Source organism: Papio anubis, chromosome 2, assembly GCF_008728515.1.
Source record: "Papio anubis isolate 15944 chromosome 2, Panubis1.0, whole genome shotgun sequence".
NCBI lineage: Eukaryota > Metazoa > Chordata > Mammalia > Primates > Cercopithecidae > Papio > Papio anubis.
The window spans coordinates 154114477-154134040 of NC_044977.1; the positions used below are offsets into that span (position 1 = coordinate 154114477).

General features: G+C 39.2%; 1 long non-coding RNA gene and 1 pseudogene across 3 annotated transcripts; both read left to right on the top strand.

The window, feature by feature from the left end:
- The first annotated feature begins 2302 nt into the window (after positions 1-2302).
- Positions 2303-3253, top strand: LOC101015654 (annotated as a pseudogene).
- Positions 3254-3886: 633 nt separating this feature from the next.
- LOC110742642 lies at positions 3887-13408 on the top strand. 3 transcript variants are annotated; one of them, XR_002520536.1, is made up of 6 exons: positions 3887-4285; positions 5090-5259; positions 5902-6316; positions 9979-10235; positions 11367-11450; positions 13192-13408. It is a non-coding gene; the product is annotated as an uncharacterized LOC110742642 (long non-coding RNA). The 3 variants fall into 3 exon arrangements; XR_002520538.1 differs by having other exon boundaries at positions 10089-10235; XR_002520537.1 differs by having other exon boundaries at positions 3890-4285; positions 6096-6316.
- Positions 13409-19564: the final 6156 nt, after the last annotated feature.

The following is a 19564-nucleotide window of genomic DNA, read 5'->3' on the forward strand; positions in this document are numbered from 1 at the left end:
TCTTGATACCAAAACCTGTCAGACACACACACACACACACACACACACAAAGAAAACTTCAGCCAACATTCTTGATGAACACAGATGCAAAAATACTCAGCAAAATACTGGCAAACTGAATCCAGCAGCACATCAAAAAGCTAATCCACCATGATCCAGAAGGCTTTATCCCTGGGATGCAAAATTGGTTCAACATACACAAAATAATTAATGTGATTCACTACTTAAAAAGAACTAAAAACAAAAACATATGATCATCTCAATGGATACAGAAAATGCTTTCAATAAAATCCAACATCCTTTCATGTTAAGAACCCTCAGCAAACTAGGCATGGAAGGAACACACTTCAAAACCATAAGAGCCATCGATGACAAACCCACAGCCAACATCATACTGAACAGGCAAAAGCTGGAAGTACTCTCCTTGAAAATCAGAATGAGACAAGGATGCCCACTCTCACTACTCTCATTCAACCTTCTACTGGAAGTTCTAGCCAGAGCAACCAGACAAGAGAAAAAAATAAGAGGCATCCAAAAAGAAAAAGAGGAAGTCAAGTTATCCCTGTTTGCAGACTACATGATGCTATCTCTAGAGAACCCCTAGTCTCTACCCAGAAGCTCCTTGATCTAATAAACAATTTCAGCAGTTTCAGGACACAAAAGCAATGTAGAAAAATCAGTAACATTCCTATTCACTAACAATACCCAAGCTGAGAGCCAAATCAAGAATGCAGTCTCATTTACAATAGCCACAAAAAGAATAAAATACCTAGGAAAATAGCTAACCATGGGGGCAAAAGACCTCTACAATGAGAATTACAAAACACTTCTCAAAGAAATCAGAGATGACAAACAAATGGAAAAATATTCCATGCTTATGTATAGGAAGAATCAATATTGTCAAAATGGCCATAAGGCCCAAAGAAATGTGCAGATTCAATCCTATTCCTATCAAGCTACCAATGACATTATTTACAGAACTAGAAAAAACTATTTTAGAATTGATATGTAACCAAAAAAGAGTCCAAATAGCCAAGGCAATCCTAAGCAAAAAGAGCAAAGCTGGAGGCATCACATTACCTGACTTCAAACTATGCTATAGGGCTACAGTAACCAAAACAGCATGGTACAGCTACCAAAACAGACACACATACCAATGGAACAGAATAGAGATCCCAGAAATAATGCCACATACCTACACCCATCTAATCTTTGACAAAATTGGCAAAAACAGCAATGGGAGAAAGACTTTCTATATAATAAATGATGCTGGGGATCACTGGCTAGCCATATCCAGAAGATTGAAACTGGACCTCTTCCTTACACCATGGACAAAAATCAACTCAAGATGGATTAAACACTTAAATCTAAAATGAAAATCTGTAAAAACCCCAGAAGATAACATAGGAAATACCATTCTGGATATAGGCCCCTGGTAAAGATTTCATGACAAAGATGCCAAAACCAAATGCAGCAAAAGCAAAATTTGACAAATGGGACCTAATTAAACTAAGGAGTTTCTGCACAACAAAAGAACTCTCAACAAAGTAAACAGAAAACCTACAGAATGGGAAAAAACATTTGCAAACTATGCATTCAACAAAGGTCTAATATCTGGAGTCCACTAATATAAGGAGCTTGAACAAATTTTGCAAGCAAAAAACAACCCCATCAAAACTGGGCAAAGGACATGAACAGACACTTGCAAGAGAAGCCATACATACAGCCAACAAGCATATGAAAAAATGCCCCACATCACTGATCGTTAGAGAAATGCAAATCAAAAGCACCATAAGATACCACCTCACACCAGTCAGAATGATTATTAATAAAAAGTCAAAAAATAAAGATGCTGGTGAGGTTGTGGAGAAAAGAGAATGCTATGTACTTCTGGTGGGGGTGTAAATTATTTTAGTCACTGTGGCAAGCAGTTTGGTGATTTCTCAAAGAACTTAAAATAGAACTACCATTCAACCCAGAAATCCCATTACTGGGTATACACCCAAAGGAATATAAGTTGTTCTGTAATAAAGACACATGCACACATATGTTCTTTGCAGCACTATTCACAATAACAAATACATGGAATCAACTTAAATGGCCATCAACCGTAGACTGGATAAAGAAAATGTGATACATATACACCATGGAATACTACACAGCCATAAAAAGAACAAGATCATGTCCATTGCAGCAACATGGATGGAGTTGGAGGTCATTATCCTAAGCAAATTAACACTGGAATAGCAAACCAAATACCACATATTCTCCCTTATAAATGAGAGCTAAACATTGAGTATACATTGACACAAAGAGGGAAACAACAAACATTAGGGCCTACTTGAGGGTAGTGGGTGGGAGGAGAGTGAGGATCAAAAAACTACCTATTGGGTACTATGCTTTTCACCTGGGTGACCAAACCCAATGATATGCAATTTACCTATATAACAAACCTTCACATTTACTCCTGAACCTAAAAGTTGAAAAAAAAAGAAGTTTCATCTTCCTTTGACATAGTTAACAAGGAGACCACTTAAGATATGATCACTCATTCTGCTTGTACCCTCATCACACATTTCTTCTATATGATTACTCTGAGATCTGTGGTACAAGTCATTGGCAGAGAATCCAAGTACTGTGGATTTTGTGTCTCCTTGGTAACCACCTATTGGGTAGAGAGCATCCTAGGATTTTCCATGGGTCTTGTTCCTCGCCTCCTGGGTGACATCACTTCTTTGTGGCTGTGTAACCCAATGGCCTACCTCATCAATACCTGGACAGGGTTTCTGTCATGAATGAAATGAAGAGTTATTCTCAAGCTGTCACATGATTATTTTGCTAGTATGTTGACCTACCCCTTTGTACTTGTCTCCAATCTTATGGCTTTCAACACCTGTGGTCTTGCTGGTGGATGCCCTCCTTACTCTCCAAGATATTCTTCTTAGATTATTGGTGCATGCTACATGAAAAGGGAAATATGAACCTAGGAAATAGCTTGTTTTTCTGGAAGATCTCTTTTGGAAAGACTTATTCTTGTAACCTGACAATGTTAATTTGAAGATGTGAGGCAGGAACACCAACTTTTCTATAGTACCAGAAGTACAGAATTAAGGGAGAGAATGTGGATTTATTTATATTGTGGCACAATTTTTAAATAGTCATTTAATCTTGGGAAAAATTTTTAAAAATCCTTAATTTATTAAAACAGAAAAAAAACACACATGCAGTTATTTCCCTTTGTTATGTGGGAGTATAGCAGAGGTAAGGAATTTGTAGGAAGGGAAGAGGTAATCAAAGAGTATGAGATTGCATAACAATGTCATAATAAAAAATAATAGCATGTAGCATACCAAATTTAGTTAAAATGCATTAAGATATGTATTAAAAGATGGCCACAAAATTTTTGTTAATGATAGATTCCCCAGAAGTTTGTATTTCATGTGACTTTTTTCACTTATGTCCTTATACTTTTGTATATTGCTCATGTTTTAAATTATAAATATGTATTATTTATTTATTTAGAAATAGAAGTTTCACTGTAATAAAAAAAATGAAACAAAATACATTCATCAACTCAAAGGAATTTATTTAAAAACTCTGACATCCAGTGAGGTGAAGACTTAGGGTTGCTGAACGTAGAAAAGACCTGACGTAAAAGGTGGGAGGACGGCCGGGAACTCTTCCTGAGCCACAGAGAAGACACACCTAGAAGTGACTTAGAATCAGTGAAAAAAAATTTTTTCAGCCATTCGTCTTGGGGTTAGGATCAAGACAAACGCTGTGAGCAGGGAAATAATTCTCTAAGTCCTAAATTAGATGTAAACCATTGCTTGGTTTATCTTCAACAGAAAATAACAACAAAACCCAAACTGTATAATAGATTCCCAATTCTGGAGCTGAAGACTTAGGAAATATTTTAAATAGCAAAATGTTTCAATGTACTTCTCTAGTTTTTAGATAAAAAGTCATTCAAAAGAAGAAATCAGCAAATGAAGTATTTTGTCCTCATACAAGGGGGAAAGAAGTTTAAACTAGTTATCATTTGGATACAGGATGAAAGAACTGATTTCAGACTCTTTTTCCAATAGGACTAGCAGCACCAGTAAGAAAAACACGATCAGTTCCCCAGAGATAGTGTCAAAGAAAAGTTGTACTCTTATATTCTGTTAGAATTGTTGCATTGAGATGATTTTCAAAGAAATTCCCAAGAAAGAAAAACCACAGCATTCTGTTCTCAAGGTGATAAAGACCTGCTTCGCAGCCTGAACCCTGGCTTTGGAATCAGGTACTTGGAAAGCAGTTTTATTTAAAACCTATTTTGCTTATCAAGTTAGGGTATGCAAGCTTTTTATTCTTTCTTACTCTTAGTTTTTTCATCTATAAAATGGGAGAGCTGATAATAACACAGTGCAGAAAAGAATATGTACTTGACTTACTTTATGTGTATGTAGCATAATTCAAATGTAAGTGTAATCATGAAAATATTGATTAGAATGGGCAAAGTGCACAAATGTCACAACCAAAGTAACTTAAATAAATGTATTTTTTTTTCCTCAAAAACCATTATAAGCTACTTAAGATCACTGGGGAGACCTAATAAAATAAATAGCAGCCAAGAAGATTTTAAATGTGGAGTCTTAAATCATGAAATACAGAGGAATGTCAGAAATAAGCTAGTTCAATTTGTTTATTTTACTAACACAACTAAGGCTGTGAAGGTAGTAAAGATAGTGGATCAAGGTTGAATGGCTTCTTGGTGATCATTTTGGGACTAAAATTCTCTTGACTCTCCACCTAGTGTTTTCCTCCTCACAAGCAAGATAAAATTCACTGTAATAGAGACCCCAACCCAACTGCCAGATGCAACTTATAAAGTCTTTCTTGACTACTCCCCACTGCCTTCCTATCCATGGAAGTGACCTTCACTAGTCTGATAGTTTTTCAGGGGCAGACACCATGGCGTATTCATCTCTCTGGCCAAATACAGAGAGAGAGATGAAAACACCATCTTTCTCTCTCTCTTTCTGTCTCTCTCTCACATTCTCCTTTTCTCCCTTCCTTCCTTCTTTTATTTCTTTTTCACTTTCAGACTTCCACCAGTGCTCAGGATACATGGAGCAGCATCAGGGGAGTAAGGAAAAGTCTGGAGCTTTCTGATCATTTCAGAGCCTTCTCCTGGGGCTCATGGGTTAGGGCAAACCACAAGCCCATGGCTGCTACACAGAAATGTGGACCAGCCCTTCTATTGATATGGAGAAGGTAACTATGATTTCTCTTTCACTTTCTTGTAGGTCTTGGAAATGCAGGCCCAGATCTTGGCCAGGCAGGAAACCACTCTGTTTGATGGAGTGAGTGGCAACCTGGGCCTTGTCTCTAAACTCTTTCTGCTTATGTAGGATGTGCCCCAAGGTTCTGACAATGTCAGAAGCTGCCCGGGCTGTGGCTGGGCTTTCAAAAACCTTCCAAAATCAGGCCTGAAAACCCTCAGGAATGTGAGATACATCATGAGCCATCATGTGGAGCTGGAAGAGAGGTGCATGTGGCTGCGCAGGTGGAATATCCATCCTTATGTTCCCAGTGTTTGGCTGTAGCTGGCACATGGCTGGAGTTCAGCAAATGCCTTTTGGGTGAATGACTGAATGATGGATATTTGGATGGATGAGGCGAGTGGATAGATAAAGCTCTGCACTGCAAAGAGATTCTGTAAAGCTTTGTCTCACTTCAGGCCTGGTATGGTTATCCTTATTTGCAAAAATCCAAACTAGGACTTTATTTAGCCTTTTGAGCATGTAGAATTTCCATTCCAGTAACAAAGTATTTTCAACTGAAATAAAATTAGATAATAGGAGTATACTAAAGACCGTTTTCTAAATGTGGCCTACTTGACTGTTTCCATTGCAGAAGCAACTGTCGTCTAAACAGTCCTGGCTGAACTGAGGAACCCAGAAGTCTTAGCAGGCAAAATTAGTGCCTACTCTAGTTTTCTGCCTATTCATTCAGGAATATTTCTGTTACTTACAGAAAATATAAACATCTGTCCAATTCTGTCCTCATATACTAACATACTTCTATTCATTAATTTAAAAAATGTTTAGCCAAGCCCAGAAGATTCACTTGACTATTACTAAGCAATAGAGGAAAATGAGGATAGTGCCTGACAGCACATGAAGCTGACCCAAGCTGGCCCTGTGTCCCAGAGGGGTCAGAAGACAACTCATATAGCAGTTAATAAAGAACAAGAAAGCTCTTTTGATATCTCCTTATTTGGAATCCCAAAGCATATGACTCTAACACTGCTCTCTACTAAAGGACAAATGTAAGTTCCTAAGATTCTAATATCTAGCGGAAATTGTAAATGAAATGTTGACTTTTTCTTAACCTCCAAGCCCAGTGTTACTTCCTGGAAGTAAGAACACAATGTAGTAAAGAAGATTTCCCCAGTAGAGATGAATCAGGTTTGCTTCAGCCTATTGGAATAAGGAACTGTCTAACATTTGTGGCATTCAACAAAGGGGGCTGCATTAGTCAGACTTTTCTAGAATATGTTGTGACAGCAAGTACCCGAAAATCCTGTCAGCCCTACAATAGGTTTTCTCTAGTCCAAGTTACTGGCCATGTGAGAGTCAGCTGTATGTTTATTCCAGGAACAAGGGTAAAGGGAAAGCCCCTATCTGCGACATGCACGTCTCACAGCGGTGGAACAGAAAGACGGGAGAATGAAAACATTTTCTCTGTAGTGGTCCATGTCTCTTCCTTTCATATGTCTTTGGCCAATGCAGGACCAAGTGCAGGGCCAGGTTAAACCAGGCCTTACAGGTTGACCTGTATCCCTCAAAAAACATATATCAAAATCCTAATGCCCAGTACTTCAGAATATGACCTCATTTAAAAGTAGGACCATTGCAAATATAATTAATTAAGATAAGGTCATAGTGGAATAGGGTGGGCCCTTAATCCATTGTGTCTGATGTCCTTATAAGAAGAGAAGAGACACAGACACAGAGGGAAGGCCATATAAAGACAGAGGCAGAGATTAGAGTCATGTTTCCGCAAGCCAAGGAACGCCTGGGCCTACCAGAAACTGGGAGAGGCAAGGGAGGACCCTCCCTTAGAGGCTTCAAATGAACCATGGCCCTTGATTTCAGACTTCTAGTCTCTACAACTGTGACTATGAGAGAATACATTTCTGTTGTTTTAAGTCACCCAGTTTGTGGTTCTTTATTATGACAACCCTAGGAAACAAACACACCAGGCATCATAAGGTGACAGGGGCCAGGAAAGGGCAAAAGGGAGGGACCCAGTAAGAAGGGCCAGCAAATATTTAGATACAAATGCAACCTACCATGGGAGTCCAGTGCAGTCTTTAGCAGAGACCACCCATGACCACCCATGGTTGTCTGCCAAGACAGGGGTCCTGCATTAGACAGGAACGGTGGTTCTTAACCATTGCTGGGCATTAGAATCCCCTGGGAAGCTTTGAAAATGCCCATATTTTAGATTTACCTTAAAAAATCTCCCACCTTCTGAGGTACTTGTTCATTAGATTTGGAGCAGATTCTGGGAAGGTTAAGTTTTGAAAATAAGCTCCCCAGGTTCCAAGAATCTGATGCGTATCTCTGATTAAGAGCCACAGAGTAGAAGGCCAACTTCTCCTCCAACGTGCCTCACAATGCCAGGCTTCTAATGGTGGCTGTGGCTCAGCAGGGGGTCAAGTGACTTCTTGGTGAGCTTGTTCTTTTGGTTTGCTTTAAATGCATTGAAGATCTCATTGAAACGGCAAAGGCATAGATTTCTTTTTCAAACATTTAAAGTCCCAAGCTCTAGTCAGGGTTTCTAGAATCACAGAACATTTGCTTTGATCCCAGGAGCTGGAAGGTGAGTGAAAGGACAGTTCCACAATTTTTTTTTTTTTTTACTCTTCCAGGTAAAGCATGAAGGAAGGATGATCTATACAGCTCTTGTTTTGCTATAGGAAAACTACTTTTGATGATAATTGTTGCTCTCAAAATATGTTTGTTATAGATTGCATGTTTATCCCCACAAAGTTTGTATGTTGAAACTCTAAATCTCAGTGGGAAGGTATTAGGAGGTGGGCCCTTGGGAGAGAAGTAGATTTAGATGAGGCCATGAGGGTGGAGCCCCCTTAATGGGATTTAGTGACTTTATTTGGACACAGATAACTTCCCTTTTTAAGGGGGAAATCTGCATATGAAGGGGAGTCACTAGAAGCATCCTAATGCCACTGAAGATAAAATTCGGAACTACGATTTGAATAAACAGTTGGAAATAACTTGCCAAGTTAGCCTTTCTCCTGTGAAGTGAATGAGAACAAGTCCTTTCCCAGCAAGGAAATCCTATATCACTTGCCTTAAACAGATTCTCTCTACTCCCACACCTTGAGAAAGAGCTCTCACTACCTTTCTGGGCTAAGTTGTGCATCTGAGATTATCAGCCAGATCTGGTGTCATAGTCACTGAGGCCACCATCAGAACATTCAGCCAATTGGCAATGAAAGACAGCAGTGCGATTTCCTAACCTCATCCACTGTTCTGTAATTCCTCACTTCTAATTCCTTGACTATCTCCCGGAACTTTTCACTGTGTTCCACTTACTACATTCTCCCTTTCTCCCCTTCGCCTTGGGAGTCACAGCGGGCGATTTACCAACTCTCCATAAAGCCAGAAGAGGAATGTTAACATTCAGTTCATGTTGCACTATTCTCTAAACCTTTCATCTTTCACTCTATAATAAAAGATTTTCCTTTGAGGCTTTTGCCCTATTTAGTATTGTTAACCTTTCTTAACCCAATCATGTATTACTAACCATTCAGTTATTTCCCTTCACTCTCCTAAGACTGGCATTAGACTCTTAGTTATCCTCTCCTCTTTCACTCTTGCTGATATCTGGGGTTGGAATCTTCATCTGTCCAACAACCTAGTTTCACAATTCTTCATCTCAACTTCTGCTGTCCCTCAATTGATAACTGTCACCCCAATCATACAAATATTAAAAGAGAGGCAAGAAAGTAGCATCTAAAAGACATATGGGTAAAACTTATATTTTTAATGGAAAAAATTAAGCAATAGAAGCAACTTTTCTCTTTCTTTGGAGGGAAAGGGATGGGTGCAGATAAAGACAGACTTATGAGTTTAGAAGGTGGAAAATAAAGAAGTATTGACAAATAATTTTTAACCTCTTTGCAAAATAAAAGACAAGATCATCTTCTGAGAGTGGGAGAAAAAATAGGGGAATTGAAGGTTTGTGGGGAGTAGCAGTGGTTTAAAATACTGTAGTCAAAGAGCATGAGCGAACAAATTATCAGAGAACTATTGTACAACTGCCAGCAGGGTGGGGGCCTGTTTTGATGGGGTGGTACCAATCTTCTCTATTAAGTGACTTCCTCTAGCAGGTGCAGAGAAAATAAATACTTGGCTTCATGGAGGTCAGGTTTTTCTTGGAGAGTTATGAAGTGTTTTCTTCCTTTCTTTTTTAAAAATTATGTATCCCCCATGACTAGCACATGGTAGATAAGCAACAAATATAATCATCGTTGGTATCATGCAGGATCAGTGACAAGACCCCCCATAGATATCAAAATTCATGGATGCTCAAGACCCTTATATAAAATGGTGTAGTATTGGCATATCATTTACACACATCCTCCCATATACTTCAAATCATCTCTAGATTGCTTATGATACTTAATATAATGTAAATGCTATGTAAATAATTGATATACTTTAAAACATCTCTGGATTACTTATAATACCTAATCTAATGTAAATGCTATATAAATAGTTGTTATACTGTATTGTTTAGAGAATAATGACAAGAAAAAAGTCCTTACATGTCCAGTACAGATGGAAGTGTTCACTTTTCTTTGAATATTTTTGATCAGTGATTGAACCCATAGATACAGAACCCACAGGTATGGAGTGCTGACTATATTTGAATATTTTTTTCCACTGTACAAGACAGTCTCTTTGAAACAGTGTTGTTGCATGAAGGACCATGATATCTAAGCTGACTAAGGAGGAAAATAAAGAAAGATGATTGATATATTGGAAAAAATATATGATTCAATATAGAGGACCCTGTGAGGTTGAAAAGGAAGCGAGAGAGAGAGAGAGAGACAGAGACAGACAGCCCCAGAGATGGACAGAGACTTAAAGAAATTGTCTCACATAATTGTGAATCCGAAATCTGCAGGGCAGGCTTACAGGCTGGAAATTCAGGTAAGAGTTGATGCGGCAGCCTTGAGTTAAAAGACCAGAAACTTAAGCAGAATTTCTATGTTACAGTTTGGAGGCTTAATTCCTTCTTCTTTGGGGGACTTCAGTCTTTGCTGTTAAAGCCTTCAACTGATTGGATGAGGCCCACCCACGTTATGGTGGATAATCTACTTTACTCAAAGTCTACTGATTTAATTTTAATCACATCTGAAAAATACTTTCACAGCAATATCTAGGCTGGTGTTTGACCAAACAACTGGGCACCAAAACTTAGTCAGGTTGACACATAAATTTAGTTATCACAGGTAGAAATGAAACAAGATTTTGGTCAGAAAATTGATGATTAAACTGGTGAATCTGGAGGCAGAGCAGTATGACAGAGTCCATGGAACGATGAATGTGGATAACTAGGGTGGCAAGAAGATCACTGGTGATGTGAAGGTCGAGCATAATGAGTCCAGCATAATGACTGGATTCATCCACTTGGACAATGAAATCTAGGATGTTGTCAGGTGAGACAGAGAGAAAAAATGTAAGCCATGAGATAAGAGTTTTCACTGAATGATAGGTAATGATCAGAGGGAAGAAAGATGACCAAGAAAGTGAGACAGGGTATTGTAGTCAAATGGCATGAACCCCAGTAGAGAGGTCTCCAACCCTCTGCTCTACCATTGGGTGACCTTAAATAAATCACTTAATCTCTGTGTGTCTATGCTTCTTCTAATTCCAACTCTAGTTTAATATTCAAAGGCTGTTGTGGGAGTCAAGTATAGTGGTAAATGGCAGTAAATGGTAGGTAAAAGTAGTTTGGAAAAGGCAGCCAAACCAGTCAGAGAGAAGTTGGGGTTTCTTGATACTTATAGTATTAAGCACTAAAGTGTCTCTCCAATCAAATTTAAGGAATTTCTGGTTGTGATTTAAAGGAGTTGTGGTGGCCAACCTCCAACAGGACCCCCACATGATCCTCATTCTCCTGGTACTCTCGCCTTTGCATAGGGCCTTCCTGCATTTAACAGGGCTGACTTGTATAACAAATAGAATGTAACAGAAGTGATGATGTGTGACTTACAAGACCAGGTCATAAAAAGCATTGTGGTTTCTTCCTTTCTCTTGGATCACGTACTCTGGTGGCAGCCAGTCACCATGACATGAAGACACTCAAGCAGTTCTATGGAGGGACCTAGGCACAAAGAACTGAGGCTTCCTGATAACAGCCATGTAAGTGAACCATTTTGGAAGGAAATCCTCTAGTTCTGGTTAAGTTTTCTGATGGCTGCAGGCCCATTCAATATCTTTACTGCAAGAAGAGAAACCCTGAGCCAGGGACACTCACATAAGCTATTCCCGAATTCCTGACCAACAGAAATTGTGAGTGAAAAATGATTATTGTTTTAACCTACTAAGCTTTGAAGTAATTTGTTATGTGACAATAAATAAATTATGTAAGAGATATTTGTTTCCACTGAATCTTAAACCTCTTTATTCATGCTTCCTACCTGTGTGTAGACATGTAATTAGATGTTTTTAAATGTATACTGACAGAAGTAGGGAGGCATCTTTTTGTTGTGAGGCATTGGGTGAATATCTTTTACTCCTTAGACTTTGGCTTACTCAGGTGTAAAATGAAGGGTTGCCCTGATACTCTGAAGGTCCTCTCTAGCTACAAACTCTGTGGGCAACCTCTTGAATGAGATGGTTGCTCACAAAACGCACATAATCTCACTATGATGCTAAATTAAAGTTCAACAAACCAATTTCATTGACTGAATTTTCATAAAATGATTTTTTCAGAGAGAAGGCAGACTAAAGCAAGTCAAAAAAGAACTGGAGAGAATGTAGGGAATTCACTAATTCTAAATTTAATCTTCATAAAGAAGTGTCTCATGACATATCCCAAAATTGTGTTGCATATAGTTCTGCCATAGCGATATTTTTGATAATCTTTTTATGTTTCTGTTCCTTCTAGACTTGTTTCACTTTATAAATAATATTACATTTTACTAAATTAAATTTTTAGAGTTGCTTCTATATCTGTCCAATAACTAAATGATTTGAAAATTGGAAAGAGTGTATAACAGAATAGGTTATCTAGTATTTTAGATACTTAGAATATTCACACAGCTATGATTAAATCCATCAAGTTCCCCCATTCGCTTATTTTAAAAAGGAGATTCATAAGCCATATTAAGTCAATTAAATTGGTTTGATGTTTATTTTATCCTCTGACCTAGATTCCTGTACTCTCCCATTGGCTTTAACTTTCTGTGGGACACTCTTGTACTGGAACTCATTTTTAGAGTATCTTTAGTGTGGCTAGTTGGTATTCCCAAGAAAGTAACAGACTCACAATATTCTGTTTTACATTTTCCTAGTTATGGTGAGGTTGTTCTTTTCCCAATCCCTCTTTATTTCTCCTCTTGACATAAAACATTTACACACATCACTAGTCTCCTCCACACAATTTATTACAAACTAAGGGGGAATGGGGCCTCTGTCTCATTTATTTTTAGGATCGTGTAAGCATTGCTCTTGTTAAATATTGCTGTTAATTGACTATATTGAACACTTCTTAAACACCTCCAGGCCTTTAGCTACCTGCTCTGCCTCAGCAGCTATTTCTGCCTACCAACCCCACTCAGAACCCACATTTCTCACTGTCTGAGGCCAACAAGTTGCTTGCCTATGAATGCTGGCCCCTCTCACTTGGCAGCTGCTGTATGACCAGGCTAACCATGTCTGGTCTCTGTCTTCTGTCATCACTTATAGACTTTAATGAAATGTCACACTACAGACATGGACAAGGAAGCCAGATTTTATAACCAGGAAGTCAAGTGTGGGGGTACAGTAGGGGTATGTGTGTGGTGGGGGTTATCTATCTAAAGGATGAAACTTGGCCAGTTGGAAACAGGTATTGTCAGGAATCCACTGATAAATTTCTTCTCCTTTCTCCCTTTCATAGATTGGGCAGGGCACAACTTCTGGAGCTGCCCTGCATGGCTGTGCAGAGGTCCCTGAAAGGTCACCTGCTGTGTGTCTTCCAGCGTCCCTGTAAGAGAGTAGACAGAGAAGTCATGCATCACCTTGCACTGTCCCCTTTCCTTCCCTGGCTCACTCCTCTTCATGCTTTCTCCAGCCTGGGATTTTATTTCTCAAATAAAGACAAACCTTAATCTTAATCCTCACCTCAGCCTTTGTTTTCCAGGAAATCTGGACTAAAACACTGACCAGTTTTAAAAAATGGTAACATGTTTATACTCTTTTCCTATCTTTCTGCTCAAAATGTACATGGTACTTTGGGGATCTGCCTGCCTATGCGACTCCATATGCAACCTTTTTTTTTTTTTTTTTGAGATGGAGTCTTGCTCTGTTGCCCAGGCTGGAGTGCAGTGGTGAGATCTCGGCTCACTGAAAGCTCCACCTCCCGGGTTCACTCCATTCTCCTGCCTCAGCCTCCTGAGTAGCTGGGACTACAGGCGCCCACCACCATGCCCTGCTAATTTTTTGTATTTTTAGTAGAGACGGGGTTTCACTGTGTTAGCCAGGATGCTCTCGGTCTCCTGACCTCGTGATCCGCCCACCTCGGCCTCCCAAAGTGCTGAGATTACAGGCGTCAGCCACCCGCACCCCGCCTATATGCAACTTTTAAAAATGCTTACAAACATGCATACATAGGAGATATAATTTCTCTTCTATAATTAAGGATAAGTGAGCTACACTGACCTGCTTGCTGGTTCTTGCACATTCCAGGTACATTCCTGCCTTTGTATTTGCTATGCCTTCTGCTTACACTGTTCTCCACCCAGACATCCACATTCCTGCACCTACCTCAGGTCTGTGCTCAGTCTTTCCCTGATCATTCCATTTAAAGTCATAGGCCCCTCCTTTCTTCTATCAATTACCTATCTCATCTCCTGCTTTAATTTTTTATAGCTTTATTGCCCTCTAACACATATTATACTTATTTATTTGGTTTATCTGTCTCTCCCAACTAGAATATAGGCAACACAATGAGGGCGGTAATTTTCTGTATATTTTCTTCACTGTTGTGATGAAGTTCCCTCCAGTGTCTACAACAGTGTCACACATGAAAGTGCTCAATAAGTGTTTTTGGAATGAACGAATGGATCAATCAATCAATCAATAATATGTATTAGAAAACAACTTTCTTTATTTTATTTTATTTATTTATTTTTTTTGAGATGGAGTCTCACTTTGTCACCAGGCTGGAGGGCAGTGGTGCGATCTCGGCTCACTACAACCTCCGCCTCCCAGGTTCAAGCAATTCTCCTACCTCAGCCTCCCGACTAGCTGGGACTACAGCTGCACACCACCACGCCTGGCTAATTTTTTTTTTTTTTTTTTTAGTAGAGACAGGATTTCATCATGTTGGCCAAGATGGTCTCAATCTCTTGACCTCATGATCCGCTCTCCTCAGTCTCCCAAAGTGCTGGGATTACAGGCGTGAGCCACCATGCCCGGCCTAGAGAGCAACTTTCTAATGTGTCAGTATTGACTCATTTAGTTCAATTTTGAAGAAAAGTAGAATAATATGTGTCGATAGAAGACCTAAATTGGGTTTGCATGGTGATTGAGTGCATAAATACAGTGAAAATGATAAGGTTTCTAGGGGGAAACCAGATCTTTATCATCAAGTAGGCACTGAGAATCTACTATGTACTTACCCCAACCGAGATACAAGAGATACAAGCAAATATGATGGTCCTCATCACAAGACTTATCATTTTGCTTAAGAAAATTGCCATGATATGAATTAATTAGAGAAATTTGAAGTTCTCAATCCTCTGTGATTTGACTATAGCTGTATTAGCGGTTCAGGGGCAAGAAAGGAAGGAGATGTTAGACCCCTTACTCTAGCTCTCCCACTCCTGCAACTTTTGACAATTGACTCAACCTCTTCCTAGTCCCTGTCCTCACCTATGAAGTTGGGATAATCTTCTAGGGATTATAGAAAGAATTAAATGATACAATGCAAGCAAATTGCCTAACACCCTGGAATTGCTCAATAAATATTAATGGTTATAATATTTTATTATAATTTTAAGAAGCTACATATTTCATAGAGAAAGTGAGGCTTGAAGAATTAATAGGATTTGGGGCAAGAGAGGAGAGTAGACATAGGCTAAATGAGGGAAAAACAAATCTAGAAACACAAAGAAAGGGAGGCACATGATCTACTGAGGGAAGCGTGCCCACAGGTGATGGGATGGGAAAGAAAGCAGGGAGGGAGAGATATGTGGCCAAAGATAAGGGGGAACTTGGGCTTCACATACAGCTTTCATCACTGGGTTTTGAAGATCTTGGGAATGGAGGGAATAAGAGAGAGAGAGAAGACAGGTAAAATAAAGGAAAGGAAGAAGAAAAGACAGGAAAAAAAGTTGCGAAGTAAAAGGAAGCCTGACCATTGGCCATATGTAGCCTTCTCATGTATAATATTCTCTTAGAATTTATTTAAAGCATTAAGATGAGAGGACAGTTCAGAGCACTGGATTAATTCCCTTTTCTCTCTCTCCCTCTCTTTCTCTTGCCCTTTTATTAAGAAAATAAAAGAGACTTTGAAATATTAAGAGATAGTGGGATTAGAACCTTCTCCTGCCAGCCCCAGTCTTTCCTCCCCTATTAATTTCCACTTGATTAGAATTCTTTTTGAAGTATTTAAATATGGACAATGGGAAATAGAAGGGTGAGTTATTGAATATCAGTTAGACAGTATTAATATAATCATGGCTCCCATTTTTTTATATAGACACTTCATCTATATGTATAGTTTCCATTAGGAATAAAGTAGACACCTCCTCTCTCCTACCTCAAGTAATTATGATTTTTAAAAACCATAATGAAACTCTTAAAAGTTAATAGCCGATTTGTAAATCCTCAGCTTAAAATTTTAATTTAAAAAATAAGTTTTAGAACTCTAGAAAATTGAGAGGTTTTTTTCCTTACTTGCCTTAAAAAAAAAAAAAAAAGAGAGAGAGACTTTTCTTACACTAAACTCTTGAATTGGTGAGGGCTTTTAGCAAGTACACACTTTTGAAAGGAGCCATGGCTGTTCTGATGGAAGTGTGGAACTCTGAGAAACCCTCTTCACTTAGGGGCTGTGTGGAGAGGGAATGATATTGGTATTCAAAAGTTCTTCAAGAACACACAGCAAATGTCTCCATGGGAAAAGCAGCTGCTTATTCTCCCTTGAACAACCCAGGTCTCATGACTGCCTAGTCCTGACATTGGCCTTCATGCTGAAGGCTTGATCTAAGACCTTTGAGGGACAAAATAGGGGATTTCAGAGCCTATTTGATGCATGGATTTGGGGCTTGCTGAGAGGATCACTATGAAATTCCTGGGGTTTTCTAGCTCTGAGGACTATGGATCTTTAAAAATAAGTTATTTGATAAATAGCAATTTGTAAATCTTTTTTGAAAACCTAGAAATGTCATAGAATTTAGAAATCCTATCTTTTCATGTTAGCATTCAGTACTTGAGGCCACAAATGTTTAATTGACTTACAAGCAATATATATTTTTTTAAAACAAATACTTTCATACAAGCACAAATCGTGCTAATAAATTCTGTTAGTCATGTATATTTCCTCGGCACATACAAAAACTAAGTCCCACCACCAACATGGGAAAGGTTATAGACACAGGACTTATGTTGAACGAGTTCAGTCTCCTCAGGAATGAGGAATGTGAGAAACAGTGAGAAAGTACAAACCAAGAGGTGCAATGGGGAACCAGGGCATAAAAATAGAGATACAGAATGAGAAATTCAGCCCAAACTAATTAGGAAAATACCGGTCTGAATCAGTGAAAAGTTTCACTCACATTCATCCCTTAGCCTTTTAGAGGAGTAAATTCGAAGTCCCTCTTAAATCTCCCACCTTATAAATATTGCTGCATTGTAGAATTAGTCCTATAACTACACAGGTAACATGAATGAAAAACTCCAATGCCACAATGAAAGGCACTTTCAGCTCACATAAGTGGCCAGAATAAGTGCCTCATTCCTGTGCCCCAATCTGCAGCTTCTGGTTCATATATAAGCCTCAGCAAAAAGATTTTACTGAAACATTTTATGCATCATTGGGTCACTGTTAAATTACTAAACTCCTGAATGGTAAGTCTGTGCCTGCAAATGTCACAGATGTGATCCACAAATTATGGTTAAGAGAAGTCCATTTAGTTGTGTTGAGGTATTTAAGATTGGACCCTCTGATGCCTGACAAGGCATCCTATGGAGTGGTGCTTCTGAGCCTGCGGTGATGAATGGATATACTTCACCATTCCTTGAAGGCCAGGGCAGTGCTCAGCATCCCTCACACTCCCGGGACATCAATACAATACTTACTCTTTGCACTATAATAGAAAAGCCAAAAATGTTTGAACATATTTTATGTATTTGATGTCCATGCTTTCAGAACAACAACAACAACAGAATAGTGAAATATAGTTAGACAACAGGCAATAGTACTAGAGAATGCTTTAAATTGGAATCACCTGAACATTTTAGCCTTGCACTCACCGTCGGAATTGCAGTTGGTCGAATCTATGCCAAGCTCATTTTACAAAGTGAGCAAAATGACCCCTCTGGACCCTCCCTCGACACACTGAACCAGTAGTCTGTGAAGGTGCCAGGCAGGGCCAACTTCATGGTGTGTGACCCATGCTGTAGTAGTGGGGTCCTGGCCTTACCTAAAGTCACGGAGACAACCCTAGAGGGAGTACTAGAGGTAGACGGCTTCTCTCTGGAAGCCCATGGTCAGGTATAGATCTCTTAATCCTTCAAGACCCAGCTAAATCTCACCTTGTCCTCAATGATGGCCCTGACTGCCTAAGCCCTCACCATTTCCCTGGTACTGAGGATGCCACCAGCACCTGGCACCTATACCACATAGCCCTATTATACTCTTCTGTGTTATTAATCCATTATTGCTAATTTTGGCCGAAACTTATGTTCTTAGAGTTCAGCACAGCCACTAGTTCTTGTATATCTGCTATATCTGAGCTGATATTCTTGTTAGTGTGATTCCCTCATAGAAATGGCTTCAAACAATGGGTAAAAGAAGCACATGACTGATGCTGCACTCTCACCCCAAAGCCCAGCCTCCAAAACATTCCACTGCACCTAATGCTCTGGTTCCACCTTTACCCAGTGGGAAATGTAGGTTTCTAGTCACACTGAGAAATTCAAGCTAATAAAATTTCTCCTACATCGCTGCTCCTGCAGTCTTCAGGTTGCTTTAAGATAACGTGTCTTTGGACAGAATTCATGTATTTTGTCTTTTGAATTGTGCTTGTACACAATTCACACAAAGTGGCTTGCATTTCTGAATTTGGCTAAACCTGGGAAATTCCCTTTCATCAAATTCTAGCAAAGAGAGAGAAAGAGAGAGAGAGATTTCAAAGACAACAGATAACAGGCAGGAAAATGAAAAGAAAAAAGAAAACACCATTTTAAAATGGCTATGGTTTTTGACTTTTGTAAAAGATTTTTAAAGCCAAAGAAAAAGGTAGGGTGGAAAATTATATGACGTAACCATGCAACCAGAGAAAGGGAGAAGACAAAATACAACGATTGTTCCGTCTCTGGTTTTCTCAATACAAAACAGGAGGAAAAAAATGAATGAGAAAGGAAGAATTATTCTCAAAATCTTTCAAGGTATAAAATCAGTTAGTGAGGAGTATTATTAGCTTGGAGCTAGGGGGAAAAATCATTTCTGAAGTGCATGTTTAGAGGGCGGTTTTTTAATGCAATAAAAATGTAAAACAATTTGAGGGTGGGGTATGGAGAGGCCTTTCTGCAACAGCAGCTGCTTTGTCTTTGGGCTCTGGGCAAAGATGCCTCATCCCATCCTTTCAGCAACCCATTATCAGGCCTCTCCCCTTCCCATTATTCTCCAGCAACCTTATCAGTCACAAGCATCACCTCAGATGCTGCGACTGGAGTCTTGTAATTGTCCCTGGTTAGAGCTCAATAGCACCTTGAACCATCAGAGCAATCTCAGCTTTTAAGAAAAGGTCTCCACAAGGAGAAGCCGGTAAGAGAATTTGCCTGTGGCTATGTGAATTCTTTAATAGCAAACTCTCCTCTGCCAGCCCTAGCTGCAGAGCCTGTGGAGAGATGAGAAGTCTCTTTATTTATCACCGGACTCTTCTGAATGCCTGTTAGGCAATGATCACATTATTTATTACCAGGTATGTGGTGCTGTTGGGGGTGGGGTGGAAAATGATTTTCTTAATGGGCCTTCTACAGATGCAGGGACTTGAGAGATCAAGGTGGGGAAGGGGAAGAAGAAAATTTGAAGATGCCGGAATATT